At 46.6% G+C, this 24,930-nt stretch overlaps 1 long non-coding RNA gene across 1 annotated transcript in view; it reads right to left on the bottom strand.

Annotated features, from left to right (window-relative positions):
* Positions 1–17,910: 17,910 nt before the first annotated feature.
* LOC135002414 (uncharacterized) overlaps positions 17,911–24,930 on the bottom strand; it is a 116,194-nt gene continuing 109,174 nt past the window's right edge. The window contains exon 3 of the long non-coding RNA XR_010203613.1: positions 17,911–18,072. This is a non-coding gene — a long non-coding RNA (uncharacterized LOC135002414). The remainder of the gene's footprint in view (positions 18,073–24,930) is intronic.

Here is a 24,930-nt window from a genome sequence, read left to right as displayed (position 1 = left end):
GGAAGAGCGTACGATCAGCTCTGCTCAAGGCATCGTTCAGGTACAAGAAGTTTGCGGATAAGAAGCGTCGAGCAGTTCCTGCTCTCAAGGTGGGTGATCGGGTATGGTTATCCACGAAGAATTTGAGGTTAAGAGTTCCCAGTATGAAGTTTGCACCTCGCTATATCGGTCCTTTCAAGATTGAACAAGTCATCAATCCTGTTGCTTACAGACTCCAGTTGCCTCCCTTCTTAAAAATACCCAGGACATTCCATGTTTCCCTGTTGAAACCGCTGATCTTGAATCGGTTTCATTCCTCACTTCCTCCAACTCCGAAAGTCCAAACTCAACGAGGCGTTGAGTATGAAGTGGCCAAGATCCTGGACTCACGTCACCGTTACGGTCAACTACAATATCTTATTGACTGGAAGGGTTATGGTCCTGAGGAACGTTCATGGACCAATGCTTCTGATGTCCATGCTCCTGCCTTGGTCCGGAGATTCCATTCCAAGTTTCCTCAAAAGCCAAAGAAGTGTCCTGGGGCCACTCCTAAAGGGGGGGGTGCTGTCACGATCCGGGTATCTGGACGCCATTTCTTACCCATCAGATGCCTCCTAAGGCTGGCTCAGCGCTCCAGGACCGGATCCCATCTGTTATCCTAATGTTCACATTCCTGCATCCTCTCCTGTCTCTCTGAGACGCTGTCACAGTAACGCCTTATTACATCTGGCATGGCGTCTCCCGCGGCCTCCGCCGCCGTCCCTGAGCTTCTGCATGCAGAGTGTCAGAGTGGCGATTACGTCGGCCGCGGCCTCCGCTGTGTCCGCGTGGTGGGATGTGCACTTGTCAGCCTGGCGTCTCCTGTCTCCAGTGGCCGGCGCCGCCATTACTGTTTTCATTACCACATGGATTACAAACCAAACTTCCCTCCAAGTGTCTGCATGGGCGCAGCCATCTTGGATTCTGTCAGCTGATCATTTCCTCCAATCTGTTGTCAGTATTGTTAATCTGCATAATTGCCTAGCCAATCCCTTCCTTGCTGCAGGTATAAATACACTGTGCCTGAGCAAGGAAGGCGTCAGTGCTTTGGTTGTCAAACCTAGTTCCTGTTTGTCTCTCTCCTGTGATTGTCTTCCAGGTTCCAGCTCCTGTCTCAAGACTTCCACCATAGAGACCCGCACCAGCATTCCACCTGCGGTGTAGCCTGACTCTCCAATCCATTGTGGATTCATCTGTTTCCAGCTACAAACATTACCTGCTTCCAGCTCAGCTTCCAGCAGAGTACAGCTTCCCTTAAAGGGCCGGTGTCCTTTCTACACTTTACCACTCTCCACCGGTATTATTATTTCTCCGCTCTCAAGTTCTACATTTCAGTTCATATTTCATCGCTCCCAAGTTCATTTATTATTTAACTGGTTCCAGCCAGTATCCACTCCGTGCTAACAACAGTCTGGTTCCAGCCAGTATCCACAGCAGCTGTTTTACCTTCAGCAACCCAGCTTTTCCTGGAACACCAGCTGGCACAATCCTGGGTTATCTCCATTGCTACAGTCGGGCCTGGTAAGGACTTTCCATCTAGAAGATCATAAGAACTATCTCACACTACCAGTGCCCTGTGGCTCCTGCCATCCTGTAGTACCCAGGAACTGTATTTATTATTTGCTGACTTTTACGTTTTCTTTTACTGCTGCTGTGTTGCGGAGTTGTCATAATAAACATCATTGACTTTTATCCAAGTTGTCGTGGTCACGCCTTCGGGCAGTTATTATTCATGTTACTTACATGTCCAGGGGTCTGATACAACCTCCCAGGTTCCGGTACATCTCAGCCCCTACAACTGAGGCTGCCTCCCGTCAGCTCAGGCCCTCAGTTGTGACAAGACCAGTGTGAGGAGTGCCAGCTGGTGACGGGGACTGTGTGACGGCGAGCGATAGAACGGTCGGGTCCCCATGTAACTGGGCATTAGGCATAGTTGTAAGCATAGGCGTGCACATGGGGGCACAGGCACCCCCTAATGTCCGGCACCCCCACACGCTACGCCTGCTGCTCAGTCCTGACTCCTATCCCGCACTGCCAGTAGCAGGACGTGCAGCTGGAGGAGCTCACAAGCTCATGCAGTCTGGGCAGCGGGCTCCTCTCTTACACCATACTGCATCAGCCGCTGTGTCTCTGCTTATTGAGGGGGATAAGCAGAGACGCGGTGGCGGCTGATGCAATACGGTGTAAGAGAGGAGCCCGCTGCCCAGACTGCATGAGCTGAGAGCTTATCCAGCTACATGTCCCACGAGGTCAGCAAGCATACTGGTAAATCCGCTACTGTCAGCACGGATTTACCGATACGGAGTTTCAGATGCTGGAGGAGGGGCTCCTGCATCTCTGATTTCCCTCCCTCCTCCCGCATTTCTTGCCCATCTGCGGCAGTGACCCCACCAGAGACTACTTCCCACCAAAGCGCCTGACTGGAAGGTCCGCAGAGCCTCCTCTCAACTTCCAGGTAAACTGCACTCCCTCCCTTCCATGCCCCTCTCTCTATCTTCCCCCCATGCCTCTCTCTCTCCCCATGCCCCCTCCCTCTCTCTCCCCATGCCCCCTCACCCTTCATGCCTCTCACTCTGTCCATGCCCCTCTCTCTCCCCATGCCCCCCCCCCTCTATCCTAATGCCCCTCTCGCTGTTCATACCTCTCCTTGTGCCCCCCCTCCATGCCTTTCTCTAAATATATATCTCTATATCTCACATCTGGAAACCCCTTCCTAAAAATCCTGCGTTTGCCCCTGGGACTGATGCAGGACAGTGGGGGGCAGGGGTGGAGGGCTGCCTATTGTGTCAGTCCCAGACCGTCAGGGCCCCGCATACAGTGTGGAATAATATGAATTTTGTCTCATACCATGTGACGTAATGTGATTTTCGCCTCATACTGTGTGGCGTAATGTGAATGTGGCTGATACTGTGTGGCATAATGTGATTTCCGGCTCATAATGTGTGAAATAATGTGAATTTCGGCTCATACTGTGTGAAATAATGTGAATTTCGGCTCATACTGTGTGGATTAATGTGAATTTTGGCTCATACTGTGTGCTATAATGTGAATTTCGGCTCATACCGTGTGCTATAATGTGAATTTCGGCTCATACTGTGTGCTATAATGTGAATTTCAGCTCGTACTGTGTGGACTAATGTGAATTTCGGTTCATACTGTGGACAAATGTGAATTTCGGCTCATACTGTGTGCTATAATGTGAATTTCAGCTCATACTGTGTGCTATAATGTGAATTTCAGCTCATACTGTGTGCTATAATGTGAATTTCAGCTCATACTGTGTGGACTAATGGGAATTTCGGCTCATACTGTGTGCTATAATGTGAATTTCAGCTCGTACTGTGTGGACTAATGTGAATTTCAGCTCATACTGTGGGCTATAATGTGAATTTCTGCTCGTACTGTGTAAACTAATGGGAATTTCGGCTCATACTGTGTGCTATAATGTGAATTTCAGCTCATACTGTGTGCTATAATGTGAATTTTGGCTCATACTGTGTGGGGTAATGTGAATTTCAGCTCCATACTGTGTGGCGTAATGTGATAGTTGTCTCATATCTCATACTGTGTGCTATAATGTGAATTTCAGCTCCTACTGGGGCAGATGTATTAACCTGGAGAAGGCATAAGTAAGTGATAAACCAGTGATATGTACAAGGTGATAATGGCACCAGCCAATCAGATCCTAACTGTTAATTTACATATTGGAGCTGATTGGCTGGTGCCTTTATCACCTTGCACATATCACTGATTTATCACTTCCTTATGCCTTCTCCAGGTTAATACATCTGCCCTAGTGACTGTGTGCTATCATGTGAATTTCGGCTCATACTGTGTGCTATAATGTGAATTTCAGGTCATACTGTGTGGGGTAATGTGAATTTCAGCTCATACTGTTTGGTGTAATGCGAATTTCGGCTCATACTGTGCGGCGTAATGTGAATTTTGACTCATACTGTATGGAGTAATGTGAATAAGTGGCACTACTGTCAGTAGCTGGTGAGCATGGGCAAATGTGTGACAAATACTGGTGTCCTGCGGAGGAGGGGTCTGATGGCATAGAAAGAAGCAGCTGATGGCACATGTGTACATTTTAAATTTTACTTGTGTTTTATTAAAACTCAAATGTTTTGCCGCCTATATCTCCCGTATTTTTCACAGTGGCCCACTCAAAATCAGGGTGTAGGTGCTAGGAGCATCCCAGCATGCCCTGCTACAGTTGTGCTATTTGGCCATGCTAAAACTGTAGCAAGGCATGCTGTAATGTATAGTTCAACAACAGTTGGAGTACCAAAGGCTCCCCATCACTGACCTAGGCGCATGTGCATTCCTCCCCTAAGCCCCCCCCCCCACACACACACACACTGACTCCTTGTACCCTTGGGGGTACTATTGTGTGGCCACACCCATTTCTTGCGAGACCACACCCGATTTAAAATTTGATCCCATCAAGGGGCGCCAAAGTCTAAACTCGCTTACCAAAAAAATTAAGCTCAGGCCGGCCCTGCCCACTACACACACAGCTTGTCCCCTCCCATCAACCCCCTCCCACACACACACACAGCCTGTCCCCTCCAGTCACTACACACACAGCCGGCTCCCCCCCAGTTCCCATACACTCACAGCTGTCCCCTCCAGTCACTCCCCCCCCCCCCCCACACACACACACACACACACACAGCCTGTTCTCTTCAGTCACTACTTACCCACACACAACTTGTCCCTTTCAGTCACTACACACACAGTCAATCAACACACACACACACACACAGCCTGTTCCCCCAAGTCTTTACACAGACACACACAAAGCCTGTTCCACCCAGTCCCTACACACACACCCAGCCTGTCCCCTCCAGTCACTGCTTACCCACAAACAGCTTGTCCCCTCCAGTCGCTACACATATACACAAAACACACATACACAAAACCTGTCCCCTCCATTCATCACACATACAGGTTACCTCCAGGTTGAGTGACTGCAGGAGCCATCCAGACGCAGAAGGAGCAAGCAGGGCTGTACACAGACCGCCTGGCCCAAGGAAAATAGAGGCATGGCCTAATCACAGATCTGTGGCCATGCCCCTTTACTAAAAAGAACTACCGTGCAGCAGGCCCCAATGAGGCGCCTGGGTCACAGGACCATTCCAGTGGAAAATCACTTGGTGTCACGGCATCCCAATCCGCCTCTGTTTCCTCCTACTGTATTATTACACTTTTATAACTGTGGTGTTTAGTCTATGGACCGCTTTTGATGTTGACTATGTTATGCCAATTATATCTAATGCATGTTTGTAATCTACTTGTGCAACTTTCTCTTTGTTTTAGTTAAAATTAAAACACTTTGTGCTCTATTAGAAGGATAAAACTAATACTTCCGTTTTAAATTTCTCCTGGGCCCATGAGTTCCATCAATATGAGGTGGGTTTCTTCAGAAGGTATATAGAAGGTAAAAAAAACAATAAAATATGGTGTGAGACCTTTCAGTTAGGTAAAAGCAACTCTTGAGCTAGGAAATCCTGGCAATTAATATGGGGAGTGGTTTCTTATCATTAGAGGTTCACCACGTGTATTGCAATGGGCAGAATGCTCACGTTTTCTCTTACATGAGAATAAAGTGATGAATCCTATAAAAGTTAGTGTTTACTTCTTATTACAAAGTGGTCCTCACATCTGGGTTTCTTTTCCCACAGAGATCACTTGTTTATCAGCTGAGTGAATAATCAGCTCCAATAGTGCAGGGGGTTCCACCATTTATTAAAAACATCAAACAAATTCCAAATTCATTATAAAAACAACAATCCAGTTCATTCTGGGGGATATAAAGTTCTTATCTCTAAGAAGACCACTGGTGTGGATGTTACAATGTCCTGGGCAAGATCTTACCAGCTGGTCAGAAATACTGCAACTCCCGCAGAAATTCACTTGATTTTCTTAAAAGGGGCACCACACCAACGTGTTTTGACCAATAGGGTCTTTTTCAAGGTGGTGCTGGAATGGTTCACTTGATATTTATCCCTTGTAGAGTCCCGCCTCTTTTCCTGTTCAGCCCTTTCTCTCTGTAATAACAAGATATTGTTTGTTCTGCTACCCTCTAGTAAGCCCAGGAGAAATGTAAAAGGGAAGTATTAGTTTTATCCTTCCAAAACAGCGCTAAGTTTTTTAATTTGAACTAAAACTTTGTATCTCCAGCCAGTCTCTAGCTAACACCTGGTCACACTTACGGCTGCTCTTTTTCTGCGCATTAGGGGCAATTTTTTATTCATATAACTTTCTCTTTGTATTTTTGTATTTTAACTTTATTGTTAAAAAAAGAAAAAGAGTATATTATATGTAATGTAATTTATAAGCCTTATGAGTGGTGTACCAACATTAAAGTGGGAAGGTGATAGAACCAACCTTTGTCTAATCAGAGCTTTACAGGGTTCATTTGCAATTTTTCTGCTGTGGTTTTACACAGTGGAAACATTGCTGAGCTTATTCTAACTTACAATTCATGTAGATTGTTGTTCTAAATCGTTATTATTAAATACTGAGGATTTGGGGGGGCGTGGCCTGGATGTCCTGGAGAGTGGATCTGAATTCCACAGCTCCTGCTTCCCTGATCCCCTTATTGGGCCCTATCCTCTCGTTACTACCGCCAGACTGCTCCCACTCCCTCACAGAGACCCTCTACACCCGCTGGCACCTGCTGTGGGGGACCCGCGGAATCGGGGAGTGCTTTTAAGCACTCCTGCGGATTGCGGCCTTCCCCCCGGCCTAGAGCCTGGGGCTTGAGTTTGGAGCGGGGCCGGATCGGCGGACCGGGACGGACGTCCCACGGGAGCCCATTACCTCTCTTCCTCCTTATTTGTGTCCCCCTGCTCCACTGAAGCGTAGCCAGAAAAAAACCTGCTCAGCCGAAGCCTCCTGCGTCTCCACATTGAAGACGGCGCGGACCCAGGCGGGGGCGCCCGGAGCCCGGACTGCAGACCCGCTAGCCGGAGGGAGACGGAATCGTGATCGGGCAACGGGGTAAGTCGAGAGGTTAACTCTCCCCGCGCCCCTTGCCCTACGACCCGTCCTCCGATACTGCAGCGACCCGAGGCCTTCCCTCCGAACCGGAGCCGGGGCCTCAAGTTAGACACCTGCCCGCCCGTGACTCACGGACCCGAAATATCCTCCTCGGAGTCCCCCACAGACACCGGAAAGACCCCTCATCCCTGCTCCTCCTAAGGTTACCCACCCCCAGGCAGACATTGCCCATGCTGTATGCTGGGGACCCACTAAAGAAACATCGAAGCTGACCGCACTCCCCTCTCAGCTGCCACCAACATAACGGTCGATTGTCTTGCTGGCCTCCAGCCACGCAGCAGACCTGACCTACCTCTACATTTGGCCTCATCGGAACTTTCTCCGGATCTTACCGGTGATCCCCTTCCCGCTGCTGGCTGCATCTGCCCCCTCCCGCTGGGTGGTACTGCCCCGGTCTCTGGCTGGCCCGGGCCCGAAACGCGACTCCGCGACTTTTGAACGGAGGAAGCCCTGCGTGAACCCCCCCTTCCTCAACCCTAGGTGTCACACTGGTGGCCATACTGGAGGGGTTCCAGGACTGACGCTGGAGGTGTGGATCACAGGGAGTGGCCAGGAGGCTGAACAGGCAGATAGTGCCATACATGAGCTCCCAGGAATCTGGGGTATCAAAGAAATACACAATCTCCTGTGGTCATTTTACACCCCCCTCCGGAGGAGTAATAACCAGAAAGCCTACGCCCGCTTCTGTCCATCAATACTCTACACGTCTGTAGAGACCCTCTGACCTCTATATTTTTTCTCCTTGCTGTCTGGCGCCCAAACACCGCCATGCACTGCCCTGGACTTTTGTTCTCTACTACTCTAACCGGGGCCACCTGATGGCTATCTGATACCAGGCCACGGGGGGATGGCCGCTCCCTAAGAGCCATGTCGCCAAATGTATCCTGCTGATCCTGACACATCTTGAGCTACTTGCAAACAACCTCCACACTGTCCCTCTCTAGAATATGAGACGTGCCTCGAAATCCTCTAGACGGAGCAAAAACAACCAACCACGGAAAGTCACGAGGTCTCAAGCAGACCTGAGGCCCTTCCTTCATCCCACGATATCCCCACAGATGGAGAGCCGTTCCTCTCCCCACTCCCAGACCTCCCCCTCTGCTTCTCCGACTTCGAATCCAGCTGACGAGATGGCTGACCCTTCGGTAGCTAGCAGTCGCGAGCTCCGGGATATCCTAACCTTCATGAGGTTCCTCCCCACAAAGCAAGACCTTCAAGACACTATTAGGAACGAGCTCGCTTCCATCAAAAGCGACATTTCTCACCTATCCGACCGAGTGGTTACTCTGGAGGAAGACCAAGAAACCAGTGCTTCCTGTATGTCCCAGCTGAGGGATTCTGTCCTTGCTCAGTCCAAAGAAATCCGAGCTTTACAGTCCAGAATGACGGATATCGACAACAGGGGCAGACGGAACAACATCCGAGTCCGTGGTCTCCCGGAGGAGGTTTCCCAGTCTGGTCTAGTGGACGCCCTGTCCAAGATATTCAACAAACTCTTGGGAACAAACTCGGATAATGTCATCACTTTCGACAGAGCCCACAGAGCCCTTAGACCGAGGGGCCTAGCCACTGACCGACCTCGTGACGTCATTTGCCGGCTCCATTACTTCGCCCAGAAGGAGGAGATCATGTTCAAAGCCAGGCAACTTGATAGTATCGACTTCAATGGCTGCACTATAAGCCTCTATCAAGATCTTTCCTGGTACACACTACAGCAGCGGAAGTCCCTGAAGCCCCTGACGGATGAGCTGCGGAAACGTCAGCTTCGCTACCGTTGGGGATTTCCATTTCACATTCAAGTCTGCTCCTCGGGGAAATGGTACACCCTATCTTCCCACACAGGCCTCACTCCGTTTTGCACCTCCTTAGGCCTTCCTCCATTGTCCATTCCAGACTGGGAGTTTCCTCTTCCGGATGTGCCTCCTCCTAAACGGGCTTCTAAAGAGCAACCATGGCAAGAGGTCCGGGGTACTGGGAAGAGATCCCAGTCTATTACATCTCCTTCCAAAACCGATTAGCTGAAATGGACCCATTTGACTGATATTGTTATTTCCCTCCTATAGGATCGCTTGCTGTTAATGCAATGTTAGAGGGTAATTTTTCTCCTCTCGCAGGATCCACAACCATGTTACATATCAATCCCTAGTTATTTACAGAGGTTTTTGATAAATGGTTAATATCCCTGTTCAGGCTGATCGGCGGGGGGAGGGGGCGGCGGAATTGACTGCTGCCCTTAACCCCCCTCTGGCCATCTCCCTTCTTATTTCTTTCTCCCTCTCCTTTTTACTGTCAGTTTAAACATGTTATTATTGTTATCATAGTTCGGGTTGCGGCCCATCCCCCATTCCCCCATTCAATACCCGCCTCTGGCTACATGCCGGTAGGGAGACTGACGAGATCACGGTTCAGTCTCTCTCCTGCGGGTTTTTTGCTGATGTTATTACACTGTTTTTGTATTTCTTTCTTTTTTATCTCTTTTTCCATGCTTGTTCTTCCTTCTCTCCTTTCCCCCTCCTTCCACTTCCAGGTTTCTAGGACAATGTTCTACTTCAATCCACCATGAGTTCCCCAGGGAAGATTAAAGTGCTGTCCCTTAATGCACGAGGTCTCAACTCGCCGGAGAAGAGATCTAGCCTTCTACGTCTGTTAAGATCTGAAAGAGCAGATGTTGCATTAGTGCAAGAGACCCACTTCATGGTGGGAATCCGTAACCCCTCTATCACCAATCGCTACTTCCCAGTAGCGTTTTACAGTAACACCCCAGGTAGCAAATCCAAGGGGGTGGCTATTGTTTTCTCCAAGGACTTACGTGTCTCAGACGTTGTCATACACAGGGTAGTACCGGGAAGGTTCCTTATTTTGACCTGTAAGATCTCCGAGCAAATATTTACTTTTACGGTGATTTACGCCCCAAATCAGGCCCAGCTATCCTTCTTTAATTCCTACCTCCCGAAATTAGATTCTCTGTTGCAAGGTATCACGGTTTTAGGTGGTGACTTTAACTGGACATTAGACCCCAATACAGACACCTCATCCCAAACCTCTAGATTTGTTGCATCCAAATACCGCCGTGTTAAACACCTACTTCACACACGGCAACTGGCCGACTCCTGGAGAACCCTTAATCCCTCAGGACGTGACTACTCCTTTTATTCACACCCTCATAGGGTTTATTCCCGCATTGACTACTTATTCCTTAGCCATAGACACCTCCCACTTCTTATAGATGCCACCATTGGCTCTATCACATGGTCTGACCATGCCCCGGTGACTTTGACCTTGACCCTCCCTCACGGCTCTCATAAACAATGGACCTGGAGACTCAATGAGTCTCTTCTATATGACACACTCTGTAAAGAAACCTTAGACAAGACTCTAGACGACTACATTGCCACAAACGTCACGGATGATGTCTCCCACCTCACCGTGTGGGAGGCACATAAATGTGTCCTTCGCGGCAAGTTGATACAACTGGGCACCCACAAAAAGAAACAGAGCCAATCCCTGATCTTAGGACTTTTACATAAAATCCACATCCTTGAGACATCCCACAAAGTATCACTGTCAGATGTGACCATAGTAGAGCTATCAGAAGCCCGCTCTCAGCTGAATAGACTTCTCTCTAACAATATAATTCACTCCATCCGTAAATGTAAACAGAAGTACTACCAGTGGGGCAATAAACCTGGTCGAGTCCTGGCTCATGCTATACGAGCCCAGAACTCGGCTTCATTTATTGGCTCGGTAAAAGACGCCAGAGGGACCCCCAAATTTAAATCACCTGAGATTGGGGCTTGCTTCGCACAATTCTACACCTTGCTCTACAATCTAGAGAACACTTCCCCTGCTGTAGATCCCCTCCTTTTACACTAAAAAATAAGGGACTATCTAAAGTCCATCGATTACCCTGTTCTTCCACCCTCGGAGCTAAATATATTGGAAGCCCCCTTCACTACTCAAGAGTTAAACCGGGCCATCTCATCTATGAAGTCGGGGAAAAGTCCTGGCCCCGATGGCTTCACTATAGCATACTATAAGGTGTTTAAAGATAAATTGCTTCCTCTCCTTCTCCGTGCATTCAACTCAATTACATCTGGCTCCCACTTCTCCCGTGACTCAATGGAGGCCCACGTGTCGGTTATACCGAAGCAGGGCAAAGATCCTTTGGCCTGCTCCAGTTACAGACCCATCTCCCTTCTCAACGTAGATCTTAAAATCTATGCAAAGATTCTGGCGAACAGACTTAATGTGCTGATCCCTCTCCTGGTCCATAGTGACCAGGTGGGTTTTGTCTTGGGCCGAGAAGCCAAGGACAACACTACCAAAATTCTCAACCTCATTCACCTAGCATCCCACAGTACTACCCCTACCATTCTACTCTCCACTGACGCCGAAAAGGCATTTGATAGGGTCAGTTGGAAATTTATGGAAACCATCTTGGAGCACATAGGCTTAGGTCATAATGCACTCACCTGGATAATGGCCCTATATGACTCCCCGACGGCAAGGGTTCGCGTAAACGGCACCCTGTCAGACCCATTCCCCATAAACAACGGCACCAGACAGGGCTGCCCACTATCTCCTTTGATCTTCGTGCTATGTATCGAGGCACTGGCCAGGTCCATTCGGGCTAATCAGGCTATCAAAGGTTTCACCGTAGGTGATGGTGAATATAAGCTCGCCTTGTTTGCCGACGACCTCCTGGCCATAATTTCACATCCCACTGACTCCCTCCCGCACCTAATGACAGAATTAGATCTATTTGGACACCTTTCCAACTTTAAAATTAATTATAATAAATCTAGTGCTCTTAACATTTCTGCTCCTGTAGACTCAGTCGCAGCCCTTAAACGCTCTTTTCCTTTCACGTGGCAATCTTCCCACATAACATACCTCGGTGTTAAATTGAGCGCTAACGAATCCCAGTTGTTCCCTTTGAATTACTTACCCCTATTGCACACGATTCGGAATGACTACTCCAGATGGAACATGTAACTTTTGTCCTGGTTCGGAAGGATAAATGTAGTTAAGATGAACACCCTCCCTAAATTATTATATTTGATGCAGACCCTCCCGATCCGCATCCCGGAGACCTGGTTTCGATCAATCTCACTCTTGATTCGACAATTTGTCTGGCAACAGAGGAGACCTAGGATTAGTAGCTCCCAAATGACAAAGCCGATTATAAGTGGCGGCCTTAAGCTTCCTGATATAAAAAATTATTATCATGCCATCCTTTTGAATAGAATCATAGATTGGACAAGATACCGTGAACTTAAACAATGGGTGAAGTTAGAGGGCCTGTACATACAACAATTCCCAGAAATATTTCCCTGGCTCCCCTCCCTCCCCAAACTGCTTCTCCCCCACCCCACCATTACTCCTACACTTACTACGTGGAAATCATTGCGTACATTACTTTACATCTCTTCTAAATTCAGCCCCCTGACGTCCTTTCTGGCCAACCCTGAATTTGCACCAGGAATCAACCCAGCCCACTTCTCACATTGGGCTTCAACAGGTTTGTTCAGAGTCGGCCAGATGGTGTCATCAACTGGAGTCAAACAATTTTCAGAACTCAAGGCGAAGTTAGACATCCCCCAACAAGACTTTTGGAAATTCCTGCAAATAAGACACTTCTTGACATCTAGCTCTAGACTCCAGAACGCCGCCAGAGAGATGACCCTTTTTGAGAAACTTTGCATTGCCGTACATGACCCGACCCACACTATCTCCACGCTTTACAAAATTGCCTGCCACTCCCAACCTACCGACACTCCATCCTTTGCTATGGCTTGGGAGAGAGACCTGGGCATCTCTCTGTCGTGTAAAGACTGGGAAAAAATATGCTTAAAAACCCATACAAGCTCTGTTTGTGTCCAAGTAAGAGAGACTCAATATAAAGTTATGACAAGATGGTACAGACACCCCTCCCTCCTCCATGCTATGTACCCATCCTCGTCGGCCCTATGTTGGCGATGCTTCTCCTCATCTGGCACCCTTTTACATATCTGGTGGACATGCTCACTAATCCAACCCTTTTGGCGGGAAGTTATACGCATCTCTCAGATCATTCTTAAGACCCAAATCCCACATGACCCAGCATTCTGGCTTATCAACCACTCTACAATCCCAATGTCTCAACACAAACACTCCCTGCTACGACACTTAAGCAATGCAGCACGTGCGGTTATCCCGGCTAGGTGGAGATCCCACAACCCTCCTACGAGTCGTACATGGTTCACTAAACTGAATTATTTCATGAGAATGGAGGACTTGTTCCTCACATCGATAGGCAAATCTCGTGAATTCGAATCCACATGGTCCCCCTGGTTGGAATACAAAACCTCCCAGGCCTACTTAGCCACTCCCTTGGATGATAATTGAAATCTTTATTCACTACATTCCATTGACCTGTTAAGTGGTAGCCCCGCTCCCCCAACTTCTCCAACCCCCTCTTTCCTTCTCTTACTCTCTCCCTTTCCTACTTCACAATTCTCTTTATTTCTATCTTATTGCCCTCGGGCGCTCCTATTCTTTTACTCTCTTATTCAATTAATCTATGTGAGCATTACATGTGAAAACACTTTTACCTAATGCAGAACAACTCCATTTTCTACACCACTTGGTATATTCTATCCCTATTGTACCCATCCATCTCTATGGGGTTGTATATTCTCCCTTTGACATCTGTACAACTAGACTTGTATTTATTACTGCATACTGTTGATATTGATGTTTTTCTACCCGTATATATATGGGTGTTTTCCCTTTTTCTGTTTATACATTGAAAATCCTTAATAAAAATCTGATTAAACAAAAAAAAAAATACTGAGGATTTTGTGGCTGAGGTTTTGAGACATTTGAGGTTTAACTTGTATGGAAAAAAAGCAGCTACAAATTGTTACTCAACAACAGTGAAAATGTTGTGTGTTACTGTCAACTGTTGTTAGATAGATAGATAGATAGATAGATAGATAGATAGATAGATAGATAGATAAACGGCATACTGTATATATCTGGGCCTGATTCAGAGAAGGCCGCAATGACGATTTTGTACACTGTGAAGCGATTTTTTGATGGTCAAACAATGATGGATTTATTTGCAAATTGATTGACAGTCAGGCACCATTTGTGGGTGGTAATGAGGTTTAATTACTAAAATGTACTAGCGACCGTTGTGAGGTCATGTAAATGCCTGTGACTTTGATTCCGTGCAGCAGCTGTGATATTTGCATATTTTGCCACAGCTGCTGCATGCACGATTGCTGCTGCTTTGGCATTAGCGCACATCTCTGAATCAATACATACATGTATTAGAAGTTACAGGAGAGCCTATAGTGCAGAAACAATTTACTGTGGTAGAAGGCTGTGTGTCTCAGCACACTGACAGTAAATTCACACACTGGCCTAGGAACAGTAAACTGTGCACCATACAAGCCAGGCTTTTACTTACACGTATGCTGGGAATTCCATAGATAATCTCAGTATGGAACAGCTTCGAAGGTTGCTTTGTAGGCCAACTAACGTTAAAGAATTCTAGAGCATATGAGCACAAGCTAATGTACTGTATATACCCAGGGACTGAGTAGATGGATAGCCTTCAAACACTTGGCAACAGAATACAGAGATTTCTCCCAACAGAAATTTGGAGAATTTCAACACTGGATATTTCATTTTGAAATCATTAGTCTTAAAATGAAAGTATTTTGGGAAACAATGGGGGTCATTCCGAGTTGATCGCAAGTAGCAACTTTTTGCTGCCCGTGCGATCAACTAGACGCCGCCTATGGGGAGTGTATTTTTGCATAACAGGGCTGTGAACGCTTGTGCAGCCCTGCTATGCAAAAAAAGTTTCCTGTAAAAGAAGACCAGGGTAAGAGCTACTTACCCTGTGCGATCGATCCAGCATTGCAGGTCCCGGAATTGACGTCAGACATCCGCCCCCCAAACGCCTGGACACGCCTGCGTTGGACTCACCGCTCCCCAAAAATGGTGAGTTGCCGCCCGGTTCCGTCTTCCTCCTGTTAATCTTCTTGCGGTCGCCGCTGCGACCGTTTTTCCCCGCTAGTGGCATCGCTGCCTGCGCACTTTCAACCTGATCGCACGGCTGTGAGGAAGCGCAGTGTGCGATCGGGTCAGAATGACCCCCTATGTTTCTCTGCCCCTGTTCAGATGGAAACACTGTTGCTGTTGCTATCTATTTTGAATTTCAATTCTAACAATTTGCTTACCCATTTTAGCAGTATAATTTTTGGGGGATGCAAGTAACCCCTGGTTGTATTGTATTACAGGGGTTTACCGCAGTTCCCCGTTTCCAAATTGCATAGGTCCCTATGAGGTATGCTATAACAGATCACAATAGCAGACCCCATAGCTCATGTAATTTGAAGCAGCAGAGATTTTGGCAGGTGATACTGGAGGGCCTGTGCAGCAACATGCAAACTATCAGCAGCACTATCCTGCCATTTCTGATTGGCTGATGGTGATTAACCCCTCCAGCTGCAAGCGCTTACAAAAATTAACGTCACGGCTATATTATATCAAGTTGCGGCTGCCTATTCCCATTACTTAATGACATTTCTATTTGGAGTATTACAAGGCAGAAGATTCCCAACTGGGTTTTAAAGTGGTAAACAACAGATGTGGAGCTATTTGTATTTCATGACATGTTATATTGAAAATGTGACTTTATTAATAACTGCCAAGTCAATATTCTCGCTCGCGCATATGACACTTAATTGCGTTATTATTTTGTGCACACAGGCCCATGTGACTATAGCATTTACTTCTACACATCCAAGCCCCATCTCTACGCTACAACGACACTCTCCTTAGGCGTACTGTAAGTACACACAGTTGTAGGTCTTAGTCCTACTGGTGCTGATACTTTGGGCAGCAGAGTTCACTACTTCATCTCAATTCCTGTCTTCAGCCCCCTATAAACTCTGACTCTTTCAAAGTACTCTCTTTACACCATGATATCTAGCATGACCCAGCCTCCCGACATTTAGTAAACCAACTCCACTATCTGTAGCTTCATGTGGATATATGTAGGTTCTGTTTACAAAGCTGTTGAGAAATCCATTGGGCCTAGGTACTGAATGGGCTTGGCAAGATCCATGAGGCAAATATGATGCATGCTTGCTTCATTCATTTATACTGGGTCTCACAATTTCTGGTGGCAGCTGTGCCTATACCTTCAGCCGCTGCTTGAACATCTGGCCTGGGCCATGCTGGGCTCAACTTCTGACTCAGATGTGGCCCGAGATTACACTCAAAAGCATTCCAAAGGCCACCTGGCTCCCTCTCTGACACTCCCAGTCTGCCCCACCTCCTCCTCCTCTACATTGCAGGCTGTATGTGTCAGGCTGTGGGGAAGCTTGTCTGTGTGTGTGAGGTCATGGAGGCAGTGTATGTGTGTGAAGCTATGGGGTAGTGTGTGTGTGAGGCTATGGGGGCAGCGTGTGTATTGGACTAATTAGACTATGTGGGCAGCATGTGTGTGAGACTATGGGGGTAGCGTGTGTGTGAGGGTATGGGGACAGGGTGTGTGTGAGGGTATGGGGCAGCGTGTGTGTGAGGGTATGGGGGCAGTGTGTGCATGTGTGAATCCATGAGGGCAGTGTGTGTATGAGGCTATGTGGACAGCATGTGTGTGTGAGGCTATGAGGTCAGCATGTGTGTGAGGCTATGGGGAAAGCATGTGCGTGAGGCTAAGGGGCAGCATATGTGTGAGGCTAAGGGGCAGCATATGTGTGAGGCTATGTGGGTAGCGTGTGCATATGTGAGGCTATGAGGTCAGCATGTGTGTGAGGCTATGGGGCATCTTCTGCGTGTGAGGTTATGGGGAAAACATGTGTTTGAGGCTATGGGGCAGCAGATGTGTGAGGCTACGTGGGCAGCGTGTGCATATGTGAGGCTATGGGGAGAGCATGTGCATGTGTGAGGATATGGGGGCAATGTGTGTATGAGGCTATGTGGGCAGCATGTGTGTGTTAGTCTATGGGGTCAACATGTGCATGTGTGAGGCCATGGGGGCAATGTGTATATGAGGCTACGTGGGCAGCATGTGTGTGTGTGAGGCTATGGGGTCAGTGTGTGTGTGTGAGGCTATGGGGCACTGTGTGTATGAGGTGTGTGCATAAGGCTCTGTGGGCAGCTTCTGTGTGTGAGGTTATGGGGAAAGCATGTGTGTGAAGCTATGGGGCAGCATGTGTGTGAGGCTATGTGGGCAGCATGTGCATGTGTGAGGCTATGGGGACAGCCTGTGCATATGGTGAGGCCATGGAGGCAGTGTGTGTATGCGGCTATGTGGGAAGTATGTGTGTGTCAGTCTATGTGGCAGTATGTCTGTGTGAGGCTATGGGGGCAGGGTGTGCGAGGCTAGGGGGGGCAGCCTGTGCATGTGTGAGGCTATGGGGGCACCATGTGTATGAGGCTATGTGGGTGACATGTCTGTGTGAGGCTATGAAATCAGTGTGTGTGAGGCAAGGGAGCATGCATATATATGTATATAATGTGTGTGTGTGTGTGTGTGTGTGTGTGTGTGTGTGTGTGTGTGTGTGTGTGTGTGTGTGTGTGTATATATATATATATATATATATATATATATTTATTGTTTCTTTAGGGGGCGCCTAATATTTATAGATTTCTAGGGATTAGTATCCTTTAAATTTATACCAATTATATCTAGGATAACAAAACTCTTATACCAATCTATTAGATGAGTAAAATGGCATCAGTCTTTTCTTTTCCAAGGTATACATACATTTATTAAAAATACTACCTTAAAATATTCGTAGGATAATTTTTACTAAAACCTATTGCAATAAAACAATAGTAGGTACACAAATACAACTGAGTTTTTCAGTAGGTACTTAGTAGACAACTTTTTTCTTTTCCTTTATGGATACGAATACTCTATCACCCAATGCGTTTCGTCATCTATTACTTCATCAGGAGTGTCTTTAGTATATACTACTAGAACATAAAAAGAATTGTCTCAGTAAATACAATACATACGATGTAACAAAAGGACTGCGAAATGGATAATTTTAAAATAGTTCATAATTTAAAATATTTTATAAAATCATGAAGAAAAGGTGTACAGTTGGGATACAAAATTCCTATTCAAAAATCATTCTGTATTCATAGTGCACAACATTTTTTGAGCAGAAACTTTATACAGTTTCTTAAATAGATTTCCTGTCTTTGTTTTTTCTTTTTTCTCAAGGAACAAATGGTATAGTACAAGTTAAAACAATTAAGAAGAACCAACAATGAGGAACAGCAAAAAATTGTGACATCAGAGAAAAAGAATGTATAGAATGGAAATACCATCTTCTTCTTAGTAAATCTTTATATTTAATTTTAATTTACAATAAACAAAAAAACATTCTTAATGACGATTATTTATGAGACCATGGAATAAATGTTCATAGATTCAATCTTTCAATGTGTGACTCGTACTTACTCAAAGCAATAGATAATTGTCTGTTAATAGAATGGTCCCCTCGGTTAGTCTTTTATTCACATTAATATCAGTAGGTGAGCTGTATCTTTAGCTGGTAAATATTAATTAGTTCCATATATTTAAATATTTACAATTCTGAAGAATATTTAATTATAAAAATTATAGAAGTTACGTAGCTGCCTAAAGATTTTCCTTCAGGAAAGTTCATTTCTTTTCTAAGAATGGTAAATTTAATTAGCATATTTTACAAAATGTAACAATCCCCTAATATGTATTCTAATAATAATGTAGTAATTTACTAGTTTCCCAGATTAGTATTCTCAGTCTCCTATCCTGTATTCGGTTAGGTGGCTGCCCGAAGGGTTGCCCTCTGGGACAAATTTCTCCTATTAAGGGTAGACTTAATTAGCATATTTCATAAGAGAATAAAAAATCTCCTATTAGATATAGTATAATGTTCTAATTACTTACTAGTTTTCAAGATCTGTGTTCTCAGCCAATTTTGCAGAAAAGTAAAAAATCCCAGATAGCTATTGATACATTAAGCATATGTTTAACAAATTACAATTTAGAATTTTATTACAATAATTTTATCACAAGAACCTGGCGTCCAAAGGAAGTGTCCTGGGAGGCGGAAGTATCAAAGGCATAGAACCTAATGAACGTGTTCACTGAGGACCACGTAGCCGCCTTGCGCAATTGTTCTAGGGACGCGCCATGGCGGGCCGCCCAAGAAGGTCAAACAGACCGAGTAGAATGGGCCTTGATAGTAGCAGGAGCTGGAAGGCCAGCCTGTACGTAAGCTTGTGCAATCACCATTCTAATCCATCTGGCCAAAATCTGCTTATTCGCAGGCCAGCCACGTTTATTAAGGGAGGCGGTTCTCTACACATACATACGGAGAGCCCGTACCACATCCAAAGACCGCTCTTTGGAGGACAAATCAGGAGAGATAAAGGCCGGAACCACAATCTCTTTGTTAAGGTGGAAAGATGACACCACCTTAGGTAGATAACCAGGGCGAGTTCTAAGAACTGCACAGTCACGGTGAAAAATCAGAAAGGGAGACCTACAGGATAAGGCACCCAAGTCTGAAACCCGTCTAGCAGAGGCAATAGCCAGCAAAAACAAGACCTTAAGAGTAAGCCATTTAAGATCCACAGACTCAAGAGGTTCAAACGGAGACTCTTGCAGGGAATCCAGAAAAACTGACAAATCCCACGGAGCCACAGGAGGAACATAGGGAGGTTGAATCCATAAAACACCCTGAGTGAAGGTATGAACGTCAGGCAGAGTCGCAATTTTTCTCTGAAACCACACCGACAAGGCTGAAACATGAACCTTGAGGGAGGCCAGAAGCAGGCCTGAGTCCAGGCCCTGTTGCAGAAATGCCAAAAGTGTGGCGGTACTGAACTTGTATGCATCAAAATTCTTAGCCACACACCAGGTGAAATAAATAAGAATTCCAGACTCTATAATAAATCCGAGCCAAAGCCGGTTTACGGGCTTTCAACATCGTTTGAATGACCGCCTCAGAAAAACCTTTGGCCCTCAGAACTGAAGCTTCAAGAGCCACGCCGTCAAAGCCAGTCAGGCCAAATCCTGGTGTACACAGGGACCCTGAACGAGGAGGTCTGGGTGTTGCGGAAGCAGAAGAGGACGCTCTATCGAGAAATGCTGTAGGTCTTAGAACCAATGCCATCTGGGCCACGCTGGAGCAATCAGAAGTAGGATTCCTCCTTCTTGCTTGAACTTCCTTATTACCCTGGGCAGGAGTGACACCGGAGGGAACACGTACGGCAGCCGAAAGTTCCATGGAATTGCCAGTGCGTCCACGAACGCTGCTTGAGGATCCCTTGTTCTTGCTCCGAAGACCGGAACCTTGTGATTGTGTTGAGACGCCATCAGGTCTACATCTGGTAGACCCCACTTGTCCACTAGGAGTTGAAAAACTTCTGGATGAAGGCTCCACTCTCTGGCATGTATGTCCTGATGACTGAGGAAGTCTGCTTCCCAGTTGAGGACCGCTGGAATGAACACTGCCGATATGGCTGGCATATGGCGTTTCCGCCCATTGAAGAATCTTTGACACTTCCAACATTGCCATGCGGCTTCGAGTGCTGCCTTGATGATTTATGTACACCACCGTGGTTGTGTTGTCCGACTGTACTTGAACAGGCCAGTTCTGTACCAGAGGCAGGGCCAGTTTCAAAGCATTGAACACTGCTCGCAACTCCAGAATATTTATCGGGAGGAGAGAGTCTTCCCTGGTCCACCAACCCTGAAGAGAGTGTTGTTCCAAAACCGCAACCCAACCCCGCAGACTGGCATTTGTCGTTAGAAGGACAAAGTTGGAGATCCAAAAGGGACGACCCCTGCTCAATTGTTGGTCCTGTAGTCACCAGCTCTGAGACAGATGAACTTCCGGAGTTAAGGAGATTATGTGAGATCTGATCTGGTAAGGCAGGCCATCCCACTTGGCAAGGATTAGCTTCTTCAGAGGACGAGAGTGAAATTGAGCGTACTCTACCATGTCGAAAGCCAACACTATGAGGCCTAGTACTTGCATCGCCGATTGTACTGACACTCGCGGACGAGAAAGGAAGCATCTTATCCTGTCCTGAAGCATCAGGACCTTCTCTTGGGACAAGAACAACCATTGGTTGCATGTGCCCAACAATGCCCCCAGGTGCACTATGCTCTGAGCAGGGACCTGGGAGGATTCCTTTCAATTGTTGAGCCACCCGTGGGCTTGCAGGAATTGGACCGTTAGTTCCAGATGACGGAGGAGAACCTCCAGGGAGTTCGCCAGGATCAACAAGTCGTCCAGATATAGCAGGATCCTGATACCCTGAGGGCGAAGCAGAGCCGTCATAACCGCCATGACCTTTGTGAAGATTCGTGAAGCTGTGGTCAGTTCAAAAGGTAAGGCCTGGAATTGATAATGTAGGTTGACAATAGCAAACCGCAGGTATTGCTGATGCGACATGGCAACAGGTATATGTAGGTAAGCATCCTGTATGTCCAGGGATACCATATAGTCCATGGGCTCCAAGGCCAGAACAATAGAGCGAAGAGTTTCCATACGGTACTTGGATACCTTCACAAATTTGTTCAAAGACCTGAGGTTGAGAATGGGTCGGGAGGAACCATTCGGTTTCGGAACTAGGAACAACGTTGAATAGTACCCCCTGCCTTTCTGAGCCAGAGGCACCGGCACTATCATACCAGTATCCAGGAGGGATTGTACCACCAAATGGAGAGTTTTTGCTTTCAACGGATCCGAAGGGATATTTGTTGAGCAAAACTGGCGAGAGGAACGTTTCTTGAAAGAGATGGCGTATCCATGAATGACGACTCCCCTTACCTAGGCATTGGTAGTGGTCTGTAACCATACCTGGGCAAACCGTAGAAGTCGGCCTCCCACCCTGGGATCGCCCAGGGCGAGGCCCGCCCCGTCATGCAGCAAGCTTGTCTGGTTTGGAAGCAGGCTGACGGGCAGCCCAGGAATATTTAGGCTTGGGCTTAGAGGTTTTGGAAGTGCGAGCCTGTTTCGGGTACGTCTGACCCTTTGCTTTACTTGGAGGTCGAAAGGAACGAAAGGTGGTAGTTTAACCTTCGGAGCCGAAGGATTAGTACTCGGCAGACATGCAGTTTTAGCAGACGCTAAGTCAGCAACAATCTTGTCCAGATCTTTCCCAAAAAGGATGTCTCACTTAAAAGGGATAACCTCCAAGGTCTTTTTAGAGTCCAGATCCACAGACCAGGACCGCAACCACAGAATCCGACAAGCCAGAATGGACATAGTAGACGCTTTGGCCGCCAGGACACCGGCATCAGAGGCCGCCTCCTGAATATAATGAGAGGCTGTGATAATATATGAAAGACACTGTCTGGCATTATCAGAAAAATTAGAAGGTAGCTCTTTTTCAACTTCTTGAACCCAGGCTTCAATAGCCTTTGCAGCCCAAGAAGCCGCTATAGTGGGTCTATGCACAGCACCTGCAAGGGTGTAAATAGACTTCAAGCAACCCTCCACACGCTTATCTGTCGTTTCTTTCAGAGAGATGTGACGGTATTAACAGGCAGAGTAGAACACAACCAGACGCTCGACATGTGAGTCCACCAGCGGCGGTGTTCCCCAATTTTTATTTAACTCTGCAGCGAAGGAATAACGAGCTAGCATCTTCTTAGGCAGAATTTCTTTCCTGGAGACTCCCAGGATTCCTGACGTATGTCAACTAAATGGTCAGAATGGGGCAAAACTAATTTAGTAACCTTCTGACGTTTGAACTTATCGGGTTTCTTAGACGTAACTGGAGGTTCAGATTCAACATCAATCTGAAGAACCAGTTTTATAGCCTCCGAAAAGGTCAGGAACATCCACCTGTGAAATAGATTCCCCATCAGAAGCATCGGCATCAGTGTCTGAGGGGTCAGTGTATACGCCATCTTCATCGGATGAAGTATCCGAAACTTGCGTGGATTGTGAGGAAGTAATGGCCCACTTAGATGACCCTTTGGTCCTATGAGGGCGAGGGTTAGGTTTTTGTTTTAATTGCTGTAACTGAGTTGACAGAGTATCTGCCAATGGCGGATTAACTGCAGGGACAATATGTGGCTGCAATGGCACAGGAGGTCCCACAGGGGGTGTAATCGGCCCTACACACTGGCCGACATCAGTCAAAGATATGAACGACCTCATTCATAAATGAACGAGATACTGTTCATATCTTTGAGTGTGGAGGCTCCAGCGATGAACGATGCGCGGCCCCGCAGGCCAATATGGACGATCTCGTCCATATTTGCCTGCACTTCAATGCAGCCGGGTGACGGGGGGAGTGAAGAAACTTCACTCCCCCCGTCACTGCCCCTCCGTCGCCTGGTCGCCGTCGGCCGTATCTGCCGTCGGGCAGCTCGTCGGCGGATCGGCCAATGTGTAGGGCCCTTCAGTCTCATTACTAGCGTAGTCAGATTAGAAAAAGCAACCCAAGGTGGGTCTTAGTGTGCCACCGGTGCTGCAGTCTGACTGAGGAGTACTGGACCCCCGGTACCTGGACCCTCAGCTGGAATATTTTCCTCAGGTGCATCCACGACATCAGCACTGCATGACGCGGGATCCGCCATGGATCTCCCGCCCTGTGTAGCAGACATTATTTGGAAATGTAGCCTTAGGGCGTAACAGTACAATATACAGTAGCCAGACAAAGTACCAGACAAAAAACCCCTGTGGAGTGTGACTGCAGATGCAGAACACAAACAGAGGATTTAAGTGGTATATGGTGACTGAAATACACAGAGAAAAATACCAAGGTAGTATATCCTGTGAAACACTATATATATAGGACCCGACGCACTTAGCCCCCCTCAGGGTACAGAATATAGGGATAACAATATGTGTGAGATACACGGAATAGGAACCACACAGCAGCTATTGGCACACACAGTCCCATGTACAATGCAGAAATTATTAGAAACAACAATAAAACTGCACTGGACTAGCAATGTATGTATACAAATATAACAATGCACAGTAAATACTCGTCGAAGTCAAAAATATTACATAAACACCCAATACAAACTCCAAACAGATGTGTCGCTGTGCGTGCAAATACACGCAGCGTGCACAGAGATATATGGTAGCATACGCATTCACACAGACAAGCCACAAACATATATTCAACACATTTCATTCAACACATAAATTAAACATGTCAAGCACCAGACATTATAATGTATTTATATAACAGAGTATAACATCATATATATGTATTATTGGAACGGAATAAGATAAACATGTTATGTTTGGTGTCAAAATGATCAGGGGAATGAGTGTGTTGGTTTGATAGCTGTGGTTAGGTTGTAGCACATTGCAACAATTAGTTATGATTTAATGTATGAAATCTAAAGTCACTCTTATTAGAACAAAGAACATTCCTGAGAAAGCATGTGGGCAGAAACCAGGGGCTAACCCCTATGATGTCATCTTCAAGGCTGGACGTTGCTTGCATATGAACTGACCAATGACACATCATGAATGAGATATCTCCCTCCCCTGGACCAATAACAGAAGACTCAATCCCAGACATGTACTTCTCCCCCAATACACAGTATATAAGCATTTCCACTCTCACAAGAAGTTCTGTTTTGCTGTATGCTGCTGTTTTTCTGTTGCTGTTTGTGTGCATTGAGGGACAAGGTAAAGTATGCTGGCTGTGGCTGTAATTGATCTTTATGTTACTACAACGGCTTCCTGTGTAATTGTAACTCTGTAACCATATATATACTGTACATGTGTTATATTGTATGCATACCGTTTTAATATCAAATATATACATCTCTGAGCGTTGGACCTCAGCTTACAA

Source organism: Pseudophryne corroboree, chromosome 2 (assembly GCF_028390025.1).
Source record: "Pseudophryne corroboree isolate aPseCor3 chromosome 2, aPseCor3.hap2, whole genome shotgun sequence".
NCBI lineage: Eukaryota > Metazoa > Chordata > Amphibia > Anura > Myobatrachidae > Pseudophryne > Pseudophryne corroboree.
Note: the sequence above shows the minus strand (reverse complement) of the source record. Positions and strands in the feature narration are given on the sequence as shown.